Here is a 19227-nt window from a genome sequence, read left to right on the forward strand (position 1 = left end):
ATTTCTATGATAAATTCAAAATTTAGTTAACCTCTGATGACCTTTATCCAAATTTTTTATAAAGAATTATGATCAATATATAATAAAATTAGTTTTAAATTTTGATAAATAAAAGACTGAAGAGAAATTGAGGGAGAAGGACGAAAAGGGAGGGTGTGATTGGATAGAAGGTGAAATTAATACGGGTCTCCCATTTTAAAGTTAAATAAATATTCCTCTTTCATATTTAATGATAGTCATAATTTATTCAACATAAATTTTAGTTACATATAACTTCTTGAATTTAGAAGAAAGTAAAAATTTATTTACTTTTTTAAAGGAAAATGTTAGTATAATCTTTATACATTTATGGCCATTTTTGGGCCAAAAAATTATGGCAAAAAATATGTACTCTAATTAAATAGTTTTATTAATTATTATATTTAAATATATTTAAATTATATTTAAATAAATTTTTAATTTTTTAAGTCTAATTTGAAAATATTTCAATATTAGCAATCAAAATTCATAATACTTTAAATATAATAAACACTGACACATTATAAAAATTATATCGTTCATATTTATCAACCCTAGCTAATGTTTTAAAAAAATGTTATAAACTTTAGAATTGAATGACTTTTATATAATAATAAATTTATTATTGTGATAAGTTCAAAATTAGTTAATCATAGATGAACTTTTTCTAAAATATTTTAAAGGATTATGAGCAATATATTAATAATCATTGATGAGCTGTTCTAAAAAATATTTTAAATAATTATGATCAATGTAGTAATAAAATTAGTTTTAAATTTTGTTTTTAAAAAAAGACTAAATTGAAGATTGAGGGAGAAGGATGAAAATGCAATGGATGAAGTTAGGTGGGTTCCAAATACTGAAGTTAATTTAATAATTTTCCTTCACATTTAATGATAGTGATAACTTATCCCACATAAATTTTAGTTGCATTTAACATTAAAAATTTACTTCTTTTTTATTTAAGGAAAAGATTAGTATGGTCTTTGTACATTTATGACCATTTTACGGTAAAAAAATTATGATCATTTAGCAGCTCCCATATATATATCACATTGTGGTAAAAAAATAATTCAAATTATTTCTAATTCCGTGCCACTTCATCTTTCTATGTAATTTTTCCTAGAATTTCACGTAATTTACTTTCCATGAACCTCTTGTAATTGTATAGTTTAATTTTATTTAATAGATTGTTTTAGCTTCCTCAATAATTTCGGGAAGAAATTAAATAAGGTAGAAAATTATTTTGATCATTAGTTACAGATTTATTTATATATATATATATATATATATATATATATATATATATATATATATATTTATAATAATTTTATTATATTTTATATCTTTTGAATATTTAATTTGTTATTAGTTTAATTTTAGGAAAACGTTGATTTGGTTAGTTAAAAAAAAGGTAACTCTCTTTCAATTAGGTCAAATTATAGATATTATTTAAATAAAATAAATAAATCTATAATAAAAAATCCATAAAATTTTAAATAATTTTCTATTTCTGTGCTACTTCATCTTTCTTTGTAACTTTTCCTAGCATATCACGAAATTTATTTTACATAAATCTCTCCTAATTATATGCTTTGATTTTATTTAATTGATTATTTAATTACAACTATAATTTTGGAAAGGATTCCAATGAGGTAGAAAATGTTTTAATTAAAATAAAGAAATTTAATAATAAATAAATAAATAAATAATAAATAATTTTCTATTTGTGCTACTTTATCTTTATTTGTAATTTTTCCTAGAATTTCACGTAATCTTCTTTCCATAAATCCCTCTTAATTGTATTATTTGATTATATTTAATTGATTATTTAATTACATCTATAATGTCGAAAAGAATTCAAAAAAAGGCAGAAATTGTTTTTCCCCTAATAATTGATTTATTTATTTTAAAAAAAATAATAATTTTGGTATGTTTTATATCTTTTCAAGTTTAATTCGTTATTAGTTTAGTTTTAGAAAAAGAACATTAATTTGATTAGATTAATAAAGATTATTTGATATTGTGATAAAAAATAATTAGAATTGACTCCTATTAATGAACACTATTATAATTATTTATATATTTCACATTGTGGTAAAAAATAATTAAGTTTGACTTCTATTTAATTAGTATATAGATTATTTCATAGATATGTAAGACTTTAACATATTCACATAAAAGTTTCGTCAATTACTCCTAAATATATATTCCAATCAAGCTATAGGAGTAATTCCACAATCTGTATTCCAATTTACAAATATATATTCCAATCAATCAACTGATTTAAGAAGATCATCCGTCAATTACTCCTAATTCCATTATCATTAAGAGTAATTACACAATTTATATTCCAAATATATATTCCAATCAAGCTATAGGAGTAATTCCACAATCTGTATTCCAATTTCAAAATATATATTCCAATCAATCAAGTGATTTAAGAAGATCATCCATCAATTACTCATAATTTCACTATCATTAAGAGTAATTCCACAATTTGTATTCCAAATATATATTTCAATCAAACTATAGGAGTAATTCCAAAATCTATATTCTATTTTTTTAAATATATATTGCAATCAAACGATACTCCGAATTCCACAATATGTATTTCAATTTTCAAATATATATTCCAATCAATCAAGTGATTTAAGAAGATCATACAAATGCTAGACGGATATGGTAAGTGAATTGTAAATTTCCTTACTCCCATGGATGAAAACTAGATGGCTATGGTAAGTGAATTGTATCTATAATAAATCAAACCTTTACACTGCCAATCAATACCATATATGACTATGGTAAGTTCTACTAAATTGTAATACAACTAATCATGAGACAATAATTTTATATGGAAAAGTAATATATTCTGATCATATAATCTGATCATAGTTGATTCTAACTAATTTTTCCTGTAAAATTACTATATAATAGGATGGTTCCTACGTAATATGAGCATTGAAGCTACAGAGGAATCTATAGAAAAAGAATCAGTTAACTCATTTGCTTCATTAATATTATGGATGCTAAGATTGACTTAATCAAAGAGGTTTCAGGGACAAAAATGCAGTGGTGTTTAAAAGTGCGAGTCGTGCGATTGTGGGTTATTCCTGATCGTGAAAAGGAAGACAATCCACAATCGATGGAGATGGTGTTGCAGGACAAAAAGGTATTGATATATAAATTTTAAAATTAGTTATACATGTATATCTTGACGTTTTTCAATTATGGATATAATATAGGTGTTGAATTTTTGTATAGGAAGATCGTATCCATGCAACTGTTGGGAGATATGTTATGCGTTTGTTCAAGGGAAAAATAAGTGAGCTAGGGCTATATATAATGAAAAAATTTGTGGTTGGTCCAAATATTTTCAAGTTTAAGACCACTAAGCACAGGATGAGGTTGACGTTCACAAATAGAACAATGGTTGAAGAAATAAATGATCCACTTTTTGGTATGAATTTCTTCAATATATGACCTTATAAGCATTTGATTGACTACGTGAATGTTGACGAGAACGAATTATTTGGTAATTATCATAACAGATTTATATTGTAATATACATCATTATTTTCATTATTTTTTAACCAATAACTAACTTATTATTATTTTTGAATCAATATTAGATGTCTTTGGTGAGATTGTTGGCCACGGGGCAATTCAATTGCACAAATAAAATGATAAGATCAGCGTTTTTATGAATGTCGAGTTACAAGACCACGAGTTATCTCATGTTTTATGAATAAAATTACTAATTTCTATAGAAATTATATTTTTTCCTTTGTTATGATGATGTATACTTTCATGTAGGTTGAACAACATTGAGGCTACTTTTTGGGGTGATTTTGTTGAACAAATCACTCCATATTTGGATGGATCCAACACTGCTCCAGTCGTAGTTGTTATACAATTCATTCAAGCGCATAAATTCTAAGGTACGAATTGTCTTGTGTATAGTTAACCAAGTACTTATATAGTTAACAACCTATGTATGCTTAATATGGAGTGTGTTTGTGGATATAGAAAAGTACTCTGTCCGTAATACTTGGCATGCTTCAAAGTTGTGGGTTAATCCTGATCTTCCTCAAGTTGTTGATTTTAAGACCAGGTTTTCAATCGATCTATATTATATTATATGTTTTTTCAATTTCAATTGTACAACTACAACTATAGCAAATTGATAAATAAATACAGTTTGATCGGTGTGCATGGAGATAACACTTTGAGAGTTAGCCAAATTTCAACTCAGCATTCTTATTCTGTTTCGGATGAGCTACTGTCTGGAGATGTGGAGGGTAAAACTATAGTGCAATTAGTTGAGTGTCTTCATGTGAGTATAATTTGGCATGCATTTGGAATTAACAAATAACCAATTGATCCAGAAAATTAATTCTTTATAGGATCTTCTTTTCTATATGTGATAGGAGGGGGACTTTTGGATATATGCAACTAGGGGTGTACAGACCAAATGTCAAGTCAAACCGAACCGACGAACCAAACCAAATCGAGGAAAAAAAATTGACTTATGGTTTGGTTTGATTGGTTTGGTGTTAGAAAAAAAAATCGACCATTCTTGGTTTGGTTTGCTGCTAACCAAAAAAAGTCAAACCAAACCCGAATCAAATCGATATAATATATATATATATATATATATATATATATATAATATTCAAACTTTTTTATACATAAAATATTAATTATAATCTACTTTTTAAATACTTTTTCAACTAGTTTTAGTAATTTTCAATAATTTGAAAGTAGATGTAGATATATATTTGAAAAATACATAAAGTAACATACTTAAGTATTAAATTACAAAAAATAACAACACTTTTATCAAATTACATTTTGTAGCATATGTATTTGTATGTATTTGTATTTTTGTACCAACAGTTTGCAAAAATACAAAATGTATATCGATAATAAGGGCAGTAAAAATCATATGTATTTGTATTTTTGTAGCAACAGTTAGCAAAAATAAAAGTACAACTTGCTATATTATGTAATTATGAAACTGTTGCTATGAAACTCATAATTAAGGGGATAAGTATGCTATTTCTAAATTTTGCCCTATATATATATATTTAGATTTGAGCCTTTTAGTTGTAATATTTGTTCATTAATTGCTAATTAAATGATTGAAAACCCAATATAAACTTAAAACCTAAACTTTTCACTCTTCATCTCACTTTTTAGTTTCAAGAGAGTTTTTCGCTCCTCTTTTTTTCATAATTATGGTTTTTCATTAGCAAATGAGTGAAAATATATTTGATCTAGTCTTCAATCACAATATAATTGTAAAAACTAAAGATTATAAAAAAACCCAAAAAAATGAAAAACTCAAAAAATCCGACTAAAACCTAAACCAAAAAAACTAATTTTATGTTGGTTTGATTTGGTTTATAATTTTAATAAACCGATATGATTGGTTTACTTTTTTTAAATAAAAACCAAACCAACCCGACCTATGTATACCCCTATATGCAACCATTGTTCATATATAAATGGAAAATGGTTGGTCATATATGGGTTGCAAAAAATGCCCTAAAAAGGTCGCAAAAATTAGAAATAAGTTTCATTGCAAGAAATGTGATTGCCTGGATCATTTTACTGCTCATAGGTTTGAGCCCAATTGTGAATATTTTAAATGAGATTTTGAAATGTGATTCAAAATTTATATTGTAAACTTTTGTTCCAGATATAAACTCCAAGTGAGAGTAATAGACGGTACTGGTTTTGTTTCTTTGTTGGTTTGGGATTGCGATGCAGCAAAGCTCATAGGGAATCTGCTACTCAATTGAAAGGATAGGTAGAGGAGGTATGATAATGACGTATTTCATATAGAATTTGTTTTAGACTTTTTTAAATGCATAGTTTGTTGTTATCTATATTGTTTTGGAAAGAACCCTTTTACTACATAAAATACTGTGTATTTTGGCTTACAGACTACTGATTTCGATGAGGATGGTGCTTATCCAGTGGAGCTCAATACTATTCTTGATAAAAATGCCCTGTTTAAGGTAGTTGTCAAGAGACATAATGTAGAACAACATGTTGAGGTTTATACCGTTCTTAAGATTTGTGATGATGAGGAACTTACCAAGTAGTTTTGACCTTCTTCCAGTGACGACGATTTTCCAGTATGTTTTTGTTTATACATAACTCAAAGCACACTGGTTTCTAATGTTCACAACTATATATCAATACCTTAAAGGTTTGTGACTGATTGTTAATAAAATAATTTCATATTCATAGGATCCAAATTTCATCTGTGAAAAGGTCGCTGCTGAAACTCATGAAATTGCGGTGATTTCAATATTGCCTTTTCTGTCATTCTATATATCTATATATAAACACAATAATTATCATAGAGTTGTTTATTATCGATAATTTTGAAATTAAAGTTGCCCTTACATTATAGGATTCTAATCCTGATAATGACTTGAATACTCCAACAAACACTCAGGCCAAGAGAAGTTTATTGGAGGTTGAATCGCTTAGCATAGAAGTTGAAGATGACCCCAATACACAACTCTCAAGCACTAAGCTTAACAAAGTGGTTAAGAAGGAGAAACTTGCATAAGTTAGAGCATCCAACAAGCTTGAAGATGATGATTAGAGAAAGAATTATTTTTTAATGTTTTTCCAAGGAATTAGTTTTGTTGCAAACAATATGTTTTTGTTGATACCTATTTAATTTGATTCCAATGCTTAATTAATATGGACTAGATTTTTTGTTTTATTTCTTGGAAACGTAATAATCCACTTTTGTTATAGATGTGATGTTTTGGTTTATAAAGAGCTGTGTTGATTCTATTGCTTGAGTATTTGAACCAATATCAGCTCTTTTGTTATTCAATTTAGTGGATTACTTTAGCAAAAAGCAGTTACTTTCGTCCAGTAGAATTTGTTAAGGCTTACTAGATAATAAGGATGTTGCTTTCGCGCTGTGTGTATTGTACTATTAGTGGCCAGATGTGGAAGAATGTATTATTCAGTAATAATATCGCGAAAGCTTCCTCTTATTCTATTTAAATTCTTATGTGAGTATGTTGGATAATATCGTCATATTTCCATAACTCTTTGTATAAATTGACTATTGCATCTTAGAGTTGTCTCCCATTTTGGCCTCTCATTTATTCCAGCTGCATAGTTGTTACTTTTCTCAACTTCTTTATCTTAAAATTTCCTGTTCGCTGGAAATATTATTTACAATAGAAAGTATACTACTGCTTTCATATTATTAGGATTTGGAGCATTCAGGAAGAATGTATTTAGGTTCCCTAGTGATTAGAAAACCGGCCAGAAGCTCAAAGATTTTTGGTTGCCGGTTGAAGGAAATATTTTGTAGTCACTGTTATTGTTATGGACAGAATATAATTCTTCAACAGTAGCTTAGAATATATATCCAGTAAACCTTTGTTTTTTGTTCTTATGATCACAAAGAGCTTTGTCAAATGGAGGATGTAGATTTACTTGATAGGCATTTTCAATAGGCTCTTCCTTTTGCCTCTTCTTTTTGTTTCTTGATGCTTATGACTATAAAGTACTTTTGCACACAGAATATCTTTAGATTTACTTGAAAGGCACTTGCATTTGTTTTCATATAGTTCTTCCTCTTCCTATTCCTCTATTTCTGTCTCATATGAGTGGTATTATACTTCTTAATAGTTTGTTGGGTGTGATCATGTCCTTTGGATGGTTTTTATTTTCAGCAATCATCCTGGAAAATTACTGGATGAAACTGTTCTATAAGTTTTGACAAGTTTGGCATTTTCCATATGTCAGTGGTTAATATGTTGAGGTGAAATTCATCATTCAATTTGCTTTTTTTTTTGTGTGTGTGGGAACCAATATTTGGGGTATGTGTTAATGTCTTTGGTGTTAATGCTTTAACGTGGTTGAGAGAAAGGGATCCCGTCGCTGAGCTTCAGACGTTACTATCTTTACTTTACAAACATTGTGAGTAATTAAAAGACCTGATGCGAGTTGTTGAACTTTGAGTGCTTGCGGATTCAAAGATAGCAATTGAGGAACTTGGAGTTGTCCACCGGCAGCAAGACCAAATGTATTCTTATTAAACTGAATCATGAAGCAGTCAAGAGGAACCTGTGAATTGTTTTGAAACATCATACTGTAAATACCTGTTCATCTCTCCGCACAAATGATTTGACTCTATGTCTATTTTTCCAGGTGTTGCAGCCTTTTATCGTGTAAACTCTGCTTTTTTGAGCAATGAGGTAGCTCTGCCAATATCGGCAGAAGAAGGCTTCACTTGTCTCCTCGCAACATTTAAAGGTTATCAACCTAGAAAGGAGGAGTGTCGTTTGATAGCAGACGACCTCGAGTGCTTTTCCAGAGATGAGCTTCTTAAAGTTGACAGTGAGGGACGTTGCCTGATCACCGATCATGGTCATTTTGGTGAGTACATGATATTTATGAAATCAACAGGGATGTCCAATTCTTAATATGAATCATGGTCTAAACTTTTTGTTCCGAGCCTTCTCCTTTTTATTTTCTGTCTCACTGTGTGATATAACTCTTCAAATTTTTTATTATTTTTTTAAATTTTCTTTAATGTTTTGTCGCACATTCATAAATGTATTTCCTACCATAGTTTGGTGATTGACAAATGTTTTCTTTTTGCAGTTCTATTTAATATATACGGACCCAGAGCTGTTCAAGATGACCCTGAGAGAATTCAATTTAAACTTACGTTTTCAGGATGTTAGAGGTAATCGATTCTCAATTAGGTTTTTAGGTTGTGACAACCTGAGAAATGATATTTTCTCCTATTTTCAAATATGGAATAAGCTTTTGCTTTATTGATGAGGATGTCTTGCACCAAATATGTAAGGAATCCACTATTCTTATGCATTGTGTTTGCTTTTTCTCGTGGTGGTATGTCCACGACATAGGTTCATTGAAGTTTTAATAGCACCAATCTTAACACAGATTATTGGAACGAATGGAACCTAAATATAATAGATTGGATATGGCAGACTCATTCCAACTAATTTGGGATTAGGGAGTAGTTGATGTAGATGTTAACAAAATAATATTGCTCTCACAAACAACATTAAATTTCTATCAGTATAGTGGGTGCAAAGATTTAGAAAATGGATCTGAGTACTTTGGAATCCTATTTCTACAATGTTGTAGAAATCCCATGATAGTTGCCTTATTATTGTCATTTACCTAGAAATCAAAGTCTCGATCCAAGCATGACTGTAAGTTTATGAGTTATTGGAAATTTCATATATTTTATTCTTTTCTAATTCTGTTGAATATGAAATATTTTGGAATATTCCTCGACATACAGGTGTATCAGTTGATATGTTTAATCTTATCACATTCTTTTGATATGATATAGTAAGGGATCCCCTCGCTGAGCTTCAGACGTTACTAGCTTTACTTTACAAACATTTCGAGTAGTTGAAAGACCTGATGTGAGTAGTTGAATAATACCGTCACATTTGTATAACTCTTTGTATAAATTGACTATTACATCTTAGAGTTGTCTCCCATTTTGGCCTCTCCTTCATTCCAGCTGCATGGTTGTTACTTTTCTCAACTTCCTTATCTTAAAATTTCCTGTTCGTTGGAAATATTATTTACAATAGAAAGTTTACTACTGCTTTCATATTAGTAGAATTTGGAGTATTTAGGAAGAATGCATTTAGGTTACCTGGTGATTAGAAAATCGGCCAGAAGCACAAAGATTTCTGGTTGCTATCTGGTTTGGAATCTAAACTCTTAAGTTGCTTTTGCAGTAGTTGTGTTCTTTTTACTAACATAGGCATATCAAACTTTTTTTCGAATTAGGAATTGGTATGGCTGTGGTTGTGGGTTTTTTCGGCCAAATAAAAGTTATATCCTAAACATAGCATCTCTAAAGAATTTGCTTTCTGGTTTGGAATCTAATCTCTTAAGTTTCTTTTGCAGTAGTTGTGTTTATCAAAGTATGAAATTTTTTATATGAATATAAAAGAATAGAAGACCCTAATAAAGTTGTGCCACCAGAATAGAGAATTAAAGGTTTTTAGTATGGATTTCAAGTTGTTCCTATATCCTTTGCTGAGTTGGAGGCTGTAAAGTTCAAACCAGAGAAAAGTGTAAAGCTTCTAGGATTCACAGATGCTACAAATATAATGCGGAATAATTTGTTTCTTGAGTACTGTTTACACAGTTTTTTTCTGGTTGATATTTGGATAGGAGGGAATGTCTTGTGATGTTTGTCTTTCCAATCTTCATACAATAATACTTTGTTTACTCAGGCATTTCTACCTAAAAGATGTAAATATTTTCATAGGCGAACCTGGCAACAAAAAGCCATCCTTGCACTTTCTGCTTTGGCAAGGGCAATGAAGAAAATGAACAAAGTAGCAATTGTCAAATGTGTATGGAGGCAAGGATAGGGTAATGTTGTTTTTGGGGTCCTCACTCCAAATGTCTCTGACAAGGATAATACTGTAAGTATGGTTTAAATTTTCAACTCTTGATTATTCTTATCTTAGATTGTTGGCATTCTCTTGGACTGCTACTTGTAGCCTGATTTATTTTACTTAAATGTTCTTCCCTTCGCTGAGGATGTTCGGGAGTTTCACTTTTCTTCTTTTAACCATCTGCTTTCATCAATGCAGCCAAATGAAAAGCACTAAGAGGCGGCAGATAAATTGGTTCAGATGTTGTATCTTGCACCACCTGGAAAACAGGAAGTGTTGCCTCCTGACTTTACACCTAATCCTATTTTAGAGGTATGGCATCATGATAGTGACAGAGTATTGTTGATTTTTCCTTTTAGCTAGAGTATTACTTCACGTGGTATGGAATCAAGGATTTTTATTGAGTAGTTTTTTTTGATGGTTTCTAATATTGCACGCGTGATTTATATTTGTCTGTTGCAGATATATTTAATAACTGTTGTAGATACATATATCAAACTTCTTTTCGAATTAGGAATTGGTATGGATGTAGTTATGGGTTTTTTTCGGCCAAATAAAAGTTATATCCTAAACATAGCATTACTAAAGAATTTGCTTTCTGGTTTGGAATCTGAACTCTTAAGTTGCTTTTGCAGTAGTTGTGATTATCAAAGTATGAAATTATTGATATGATATAGTAAGGGATCCCCTCACCGAGCTTCAGACGTTACTAGCTTTACTTTACAAATATTGCGAGTAGTTGAAAGACCTGATGTGATTAGTTGAACTTGGAGTGCTTGCAGATGTCCCAGGTAGCAATTGAGGAACTTGGAGTTGTCCACCGACAGTAAGATATCATGTATTCTTATTAAACTAAATCATGAACTAATCAAGAGGAACTTCTCTAACATCATGCTATAAAATACCTGTCCGTCTCTCCACACTAGTTGGGCACTGATTTGTAAACCTTGCCCACTAGAGGTTGGTAATGCAATGGGTAAATGAAGGTTGGCAGGGGTTGCAGTCTGATCAGCTGACACAATAGCACTATTGTTGTTATCCTATCCAAATGTATTCTTATTAAACTAATTCATGAAGCCGTCACGAGGAACCTGTGAATTTTTCTCAAATATAATACTGTAAATACCTGTTCGTCTCTCCACACCAGGTGGGCACTAATTTGTAAACCTTGCCCACTAGAGGTTGGTAATACGACGAGTGAAGGAGGGCCAACAGGGGTTGTAGGCTGATCAGCTGACACAATAGCACTATTGCTATTATCTATGCCAAGATGAAGTAAAAAAAAGTACAAGAGTAGCAGGTACAGCTGGTTGCCTTGTCGTAGGATGCTGAGCATTAGCTGTACTAGCTAGTGGTGACACACCACTATTTTCTATAAGAGCAGGAGAATCAGAATTACTCTGTTCACTTGCATCAGCATATGCTTCATCCTCAATTTTTTGAGTGGTCTTTACATGAGTGATAAATTCTTCTGGAGGCTTATAATCGACAACGGATAAAATAGCAATATTGGAAAGAAGTTTGTCAAGAAGAGTAAGATCGAATTGGTTTGAATCATCACTAATCATGGGCTTTTTAGCTAGCACAACATCTTTAGATGCCTCAGGATTAGTTGAGAGAAGACGTCAATAAATGTATGCACGATCTCGCAAGTTTGGATTGTCAGTCTCCACAGTGGCATTATTTAAGACCACCTGGATCATTTGTTATGTGAGCATCAAGTCTTGAGTTGATAATTGATGCTTTTGCATCACCTTTTTAGTTATATGAGCAAGGAAAGCAGCCAAATACTAGATAATGTTGGACGTTATAAAAGGGGGTATCCCATTATACAAGAAGTTATGCTATCCTTATATACATTTCTTAGGTTACACTAGAAAGCTACCAAACATGAACACTTATATTTTAACATGTTTAAATAAAAAGTAACATCTCTGGTTCCCTTCTTTACATAGACATAACCTGGAATTATTCTTCTCATGTTCCTCAGTTCTTTATAATTTGAAGTTCGTTGAGCTACTAGAGAGCTCCTTAACAAATTGGCATCGCCCATTTTATCCCAAAAGTATTAAGAAAAGAAGTTCCAAAGTTGTCTAGCTAAAGAACAATGCATTAACATATAAATTCTATCCTCCACCTACTCACTACACAAAGTATTTACTTTTTTTTGCAACTATATCCGAGTAAGGCATGCATCATCGTCTAGCTAAGTTGCTCGGACTCTTTAAATATGTTGTCGTACCCGTGTTTGATCCTTCAAAAATGCACTACTTTTGAAGGATCCAACACGCACCCTATGATATTTTGGAAGAGTCCGAGAAACTTAGTCGTCTAGCACCCAACAAAAACAAACTGTGTTATTTTAGGGGACCTTTGATCTCTATGTCATTTATAGAGCCATGAAGGGGATCTGCAAACACCGGTGATTAGGTTTGCATGATACAACTTCGGAATAGTTTCCCCTGCTATGTGCACTCAAAACTGATGTCTTTAGATCATAAAGATCATTATTGAGCTGAAACGCACACAAAGCCCTTTGTAATTTTGCATATTCGGTTATTTACTTTGATACCATTTTGCAAGTGGAAATGGTGGCACCACCTCTTAATTTTTGGTAAATGTGTTATATCAGTTTTGAACTACATCAATGCTGGTGATGAGTTTCATTTGATAGAGTATCATCTTGACAGTTGAAAGCACAACAACGCAATTTCAAAGATGGGTCACTCCACAATGTTTTCAGCTTAGCGAGCATCATCAACTTTGTACTTGGAAAGGGAATCCAGTATAAATACTTGACCCCATTCAGTGCATTTATTTAGAGCAGTTAAAAACTTTGAAAGTGTATGGCTGGTGATCTCAAAGATGGGTCTGCTACTACTTTCTTGGATTTCTGCAAGATCAGCAACAACATTTGTAGCAACCATAGGATTATTGTCAGATATTAAGTCATTGAGAGCATTGAGAAAACCCTTATCTTCCACAAGCTCGACATTTATATCATAGAGCTTAGCAACACAGATAGCCACTGTCTTACGAACATATGGATCATCATCCTTAAGGCAACGTTGAAGGGGATCACATAAATACTCGATGATCTTATCAGCACGAATGCAACCCATAGTTCGTACAGCCAAATCACGAATTAAAGGATTTGGATCCTGTGAATCCTATACAAATGTATTTACGGAAAGTATAGCAAGGACACTAACAATAAATGGAAAAAATTGCACTATGTTTCTTGAGATAGTCTATATGAAACTCAAAATTTAAATTTACAATACCAAGATTCCAATATATTTACTGTTGTAAAGTTTCAGATTGTGACTTATATTAAGTACATATGTACCTTTTAGACAACTTGGCAAATAAATATTCATGGTTTGAAAAGAATATTGGAATGAGTTTCGAAGTAACACTAATCTTGGTTAAATAAGACTACCAAACTATCAATATATTAAACAAATACAAAAATAGGAAAACACAAATTCCAATAGTTTAAAGCTTAATTACAGGAAATTTTATCATTTTATATAATTATTGAAAATCTCAAATTTAGGTCTGTTGAGATACATAATTAGCCCGCGATACATCCAAACGAAAATAGATTTTTTTTTGTAAGGATATATAATTAGATCTCAATAATTTTTTTCTGATTTTAGGTCTGTCGAGATACATAATTAACTTTTGATACATCCAATGAAGATATATAATTTGTTAAAATTTTTATAATTTCTTTATAAGGATGAGAACTTGTGTAAATATGATAAATTAGGGTGTATGTTTATGTTATTTTATTAATAGCAAGAACAAAAAACAATAAGACCACAACTATAATATTAATTTTATAATAATAATAAATATAGATAAAAGCCAAAAAATATCTCATATTATGAAATAGGAACGTTCAGGCATTCCACCAAATTGTCTTTCTCTTTCTCTTTCTCTTTCACGCGCGCTTTCTCTTTCTTTCTCTCTCTCTGTAACGCCCCGAAAAATGGGTCCCGGATCGTCACACGGTGCTTGAGGCTACGAGTAGCCCCAAGCTAACCCTTTGAGCCATTTTCATTTAGTTCAACACAAATCAATGGGGTTTCCATAAATAACCCTTAAATATCAACAAAGTAATCATCATCCAAGAATAAAAGAATTTCAGAAATATAACAAAATACGACTTATTAGTCAACTCCCAACATCTATACTAGTCTGATAAGCCTCTAAGAAAATTAATAAAACCAGCGAGCCATTGAGACATGCCCCAACTGACTCATACTCAGTTATCAAATGAAAACAATTTCGTGAAACCAACATAAGGCATCACGTCCTCGGAACATGAGGACTCACCACAACAGAGGATGTAGAACAGCTTGTCTGAAGAATCACTATCGAAACTGGAACTGAGCACCTGAACCTACATTTCAAGAAAATGCAGCCCACATCTGAAGATGTGGGTTAGTACCATGGAAAGGAATCGAGTATATGGGGGTGTATGCAGTTATATAAACATCATCATCATAAATATTTATAAGAAATATGCAGGATGTATGAAAGACTCACATAGCCCGAAGAAAATCATCATAATCATGAGAGGATGAAATAAGTACAATAACACACGTGAGTCATCATATAATTTGTCAATCACTTTCAGTTCGTCAAGAATATCAATTCTCATAATGTAAATATCATTTAAATCTTTCGAAAGAATAACTTTCACAATTCCACTTTCAAATCACTTCACCATTCACCATAGACACAAGGAAACACACACACACTGGGAGATCCTATAACCGACATAAACCATGTGAGCTACATGGAGTCCAACGTACAACCCACGTTGGGGATAGCCGTCCTATCCTTACCATCGGAGTAGGACTATCGATATCAAATCCACACAAACTAGTGATCACTATATAAATCAGCCTCAGGCTCACTCCTATGGGGGCACGTAGTTCTAGGGAAGTAAGTTCGCTTTATAACTTCCACTCGGTGCTAAAGATTTCTTCCGGACTTAGCTCAGATCATTTTAAAGACAATCCACAACAAAATAATTTCAGTAATATATAAATATACATCGGGAGCCATCATACTTGCCATCTATCAAAATCAACCACGTTGTGGATTTCATTCACACTCGAGTTCAAAATAACTCCATTAAGACCAAAAGGTCAAATCATTCAAAATATCTCAAATATTCAACATCAACGTGCTTATAACACACACTTTCTAAAAAAAAACACAATTTTCAATGGGGATTCATGACCCAAATATCAAAATCATGATAAATATCATTCAAGATTCATGCTTTATATCTCCACACATGTAAATTCATCTTTCAAAATCATAAACATCAAGATTTCATAATAATCATCATAAGATATGGGTTCATGCTTCCAATTAATAAAAAATCAAATAAAAATCATGCCTTTGTAAAGAAAATTACTTTTGGGCACAAGAACGAAAGAGTGTTCTTGTTGAAAAACCCCACATATCTTGAATGATGAACTTTAGATCGATACTCATTTCTGAGATGTTAATCGTGCCTTTGAATGATGGTTCTTGGAGTTCTTGAACTAGGAACTTGGAATCTTGAATAAATTTGCAGAATTAATGGTGAACTTTGGAGGTTCTTGAAGTTGGATGTAGGAGCTTAGAGTTTTCTTTTTGAGGGAATCTGATGAAATATAGCATATAATGCTTCTAATAAGCTTTAATATAAGGTTTGGACGGATTTTGGGTGAGGGGGAATGACCAAAACTCTCCTAAAAATCAAATAATTCTCGAATTTGTCCTTTGATGGACTATTTTGATAGTTTGAAGTAGATCAACCACAACGTTTTACTCCGATATCCAAATTAGATGAAACTAATTTCATTAGAAAGAGCACTCTCATATCTTTTCGTTGATATATAGTATCTCACCCAGATCATTGTGTACGAGGAGTTATGATCGTTTGAAGTTGACCCAAAAATTAGCTTTTGATAGGCTGAAGTAGATCGACCATAACTTTTTGCTCTGATGGACAAATTGGATGAAACTAATTTCATTGGAAATAGGACTCACAGAGCTTTCCGTTGATATATAGTAGATCACCCAGATCATTATGTACAAGTAGTTATGATTGTTTAAAGTTGGAGCAAAAATACGCCAGGTCTCAGTACTTTTTCCTGCTCGTTTTACTGTTCACTACTATTCACGGTTCTATCGGAATGTTCATAACTCGTCGCTCGGGTGTCCATTTTGGATGATCCACATATCGTTGGAAATCTTATTTGATACTCTAAGTAATGGTGGGTCATAATCTAAGAAATTCCGCATGAAAAATTTATAATTTATTCTAGAAGATAGAACCCAACACATTTATGCACAAAATTTCAACAAAAAATTTCTCGGGGTATTACACTCTCTCTCTCTTTCTCTTTCTTTTTACATTTTTCTACCTCTTCCTATATCTATCGTTAAATAGACGACCACAAGGTTCAAGGCTCATATGAAATTCAGCTTCAGTAGTGCATACAAATGGAAAATTAGGGCAAGAAATTAGTGAGAATAAACAGAGTATGCGTGTGGAGACAGAAATGGGCTAAATATTCTTCGAGAAGCAATGGTATAAAACTTTGAATACTAAACTATATTTTTGATGTATTTTTCTTATTATTTTTAGTATTAGGTAGATGCATCTCTATGTACCACTAAGCAATTATCTATATGCCAAAATTCCCCAATTTATATAGCTGGACATATCAATATGAAAACTCCCAAATTATTGAGATAGCATTTTATTTTAGAGAAAATTTAAGTTTTACCGAAGGTTGTGTTGTGTTAATTATAGTGCAATTTTGTTTTCGAAATAATAATTCTACTTTGCGTGATATAACCTATGGTTAATTCCAAACACTAATCTTTTCCCCTATGGTTCTGAATATATAACTTACATTAACAGATTTTTGATTGTGAGCCGTTTCCCCTATCTGTAACTTATTTTGTTTGTAATGATATTTATTATACAGAGAACGTTGAACCAGTGAATGTCAGAGGGAGCAGAATCGAACAAGAGGAAAATAATTTTACTTTGCGTGATATAACTAATAGTCAATTCCAAACAGGTAATCTTTTTCAATATGGCTCTGAATAAAGAACTTACGTTTAAAGATTTCCATTCGTGAATAGTACAACCATCGAGAGGCAAGGAGAATTGTCCTCTGAGTGTTGCTGTTAATGAAATGAGAAAACAAAAAAAATGTGATGATCTTAAACATATCAACTGACACACTGTATGCCAAGGAATATTCCAAAATATTTCATATTCAACAGAATTAGAAAGGAATAAAATATATGAAATTCCCAATAACTCATAAAGCATAAAAATAACAACACACGTTCTAGATACCATTTTAACTTATTATGATGAGAGAAAAGCTAAATTGCTTATGAAATTGCTTTCTTTCCACCTTGTGACTATCTATAACTTATTTTGTTTGCAACGATATTTATTAGACAGAGAATGTTGACCTAACGAATGTCAGAGAGAGTAGAATCGGATGAAAGGAAAATAATTTTACCTTTCGTAATATAACGAATGGTCAATTCCAAATAGGTATCGTAATATAACGAATGGTCAATTCCAAATAGGTAATCTTTTTCAATATGGCTCTGAATATAGAACTTACGTTTACAGATTTTCATTCGTGAACAGTACAACCATTGAGACATCAGGAAAAATGTCCTCTGAGTGTTGCTGTTAATGAAATAAGAAAATAAAAGAATGTGATGAGCTCAAACATATCAACTGATACACTTGTATGTCGAGGAACATTCCATAATAGTTCATATTCAATATAATTAGAAAGGAATAATGCTTATGGAATCACCAATACCCCAGAAAGTATACAAACAACGTCACATGTTCGACATACTATTTCATCATGTAAAAATTACACACCTTTGATGAGTATCCTATCAATGAGTTGTGGAAACATCGCATCATCGCAAATTTTTGCACATAATTAAAAGTTATTTCCACTGCGAGATTTGAGCAATGGTTAGTTTCTAATTTCTCTATTTCTTAGTTCGTATCAGATTATTGAATAAATTTTGCATTGAGCATTTAAATAATTTGATTATTTCAAACATTTATTGATGATATAGTTTGAAAATTATTTTGTCTGCAAATTTAAAACAAAAAAAGGGTAAAGGCATATTGGGTGGTCTAAAGATTCTAGACTTAGGTCGTTTTAGCATGAAAGATGGTAGTTCAAGTTTTAATAAGGCTACTTCACAAGGTGTTCAAAGTTTTGGAAATAGGATGAAAAATAATTGTCTGCCTGAGTTAAATGTTCCTCCGATCATGCAAGGTTAGCCTTTGACTTTTTGTCTATTAATTAATATGTGGTATTAAAAAGTACTGATAATTCCAAATTTGTAGTATTTATCATAATTTCATCATGAATTTAGAAAAATTGTGTTCTAACACGAATGTCATAGTTATTAATTACTCCTTCTATATTTTACTATATTATTATAGGTATTCGAAGTAAAGATAATCTGCCTGATTTAAATGAATATTCATGTAATAGAGGTAAAGTTTGAATCTCTTTACAACATTTGAAGGATTTACCTTATTTGATTGTTAATATGACCCTTATCTATATTTAATCAACTGATAATAGGTCTTCAAAGTCATTCTCCAGATTCTGACCATATCAGATTCTACCTGATTTAAATGTTCCTTTATATTTGTCAGGTTGGTAATTGAGATTCT

General features: G+C 31.2%; 1 pseudogene; it reads right to left on the reverse strand.

Moving 5' to 3' along the window:
- Positions 1–7463: 7463 nt before the first annotated feature.
- On the reverse strand, positions 7464–18152 carry LOC107874331 (annotated as a pseudogene).
- Between the last annotated feature and the right edge of the window lie 1075 nt (positions 18153–19227).

This window comes from Capsicum annuum, chromosome 6 (genome assembly GCF_002878395.1).
Source record: "Capsicum annuum cultivar UCD-10X-F1 chromosome 6, UCD10Xv1.1, whole genome shotgun sequence".
NCBI classification, from domain to species: domain Eukaryota; kingdom Viridiplantae; phylum Streptophyta; class Magnoliopsida; order Solanales; family Solanaceae; genus Capsicum; species Capsicum annuum.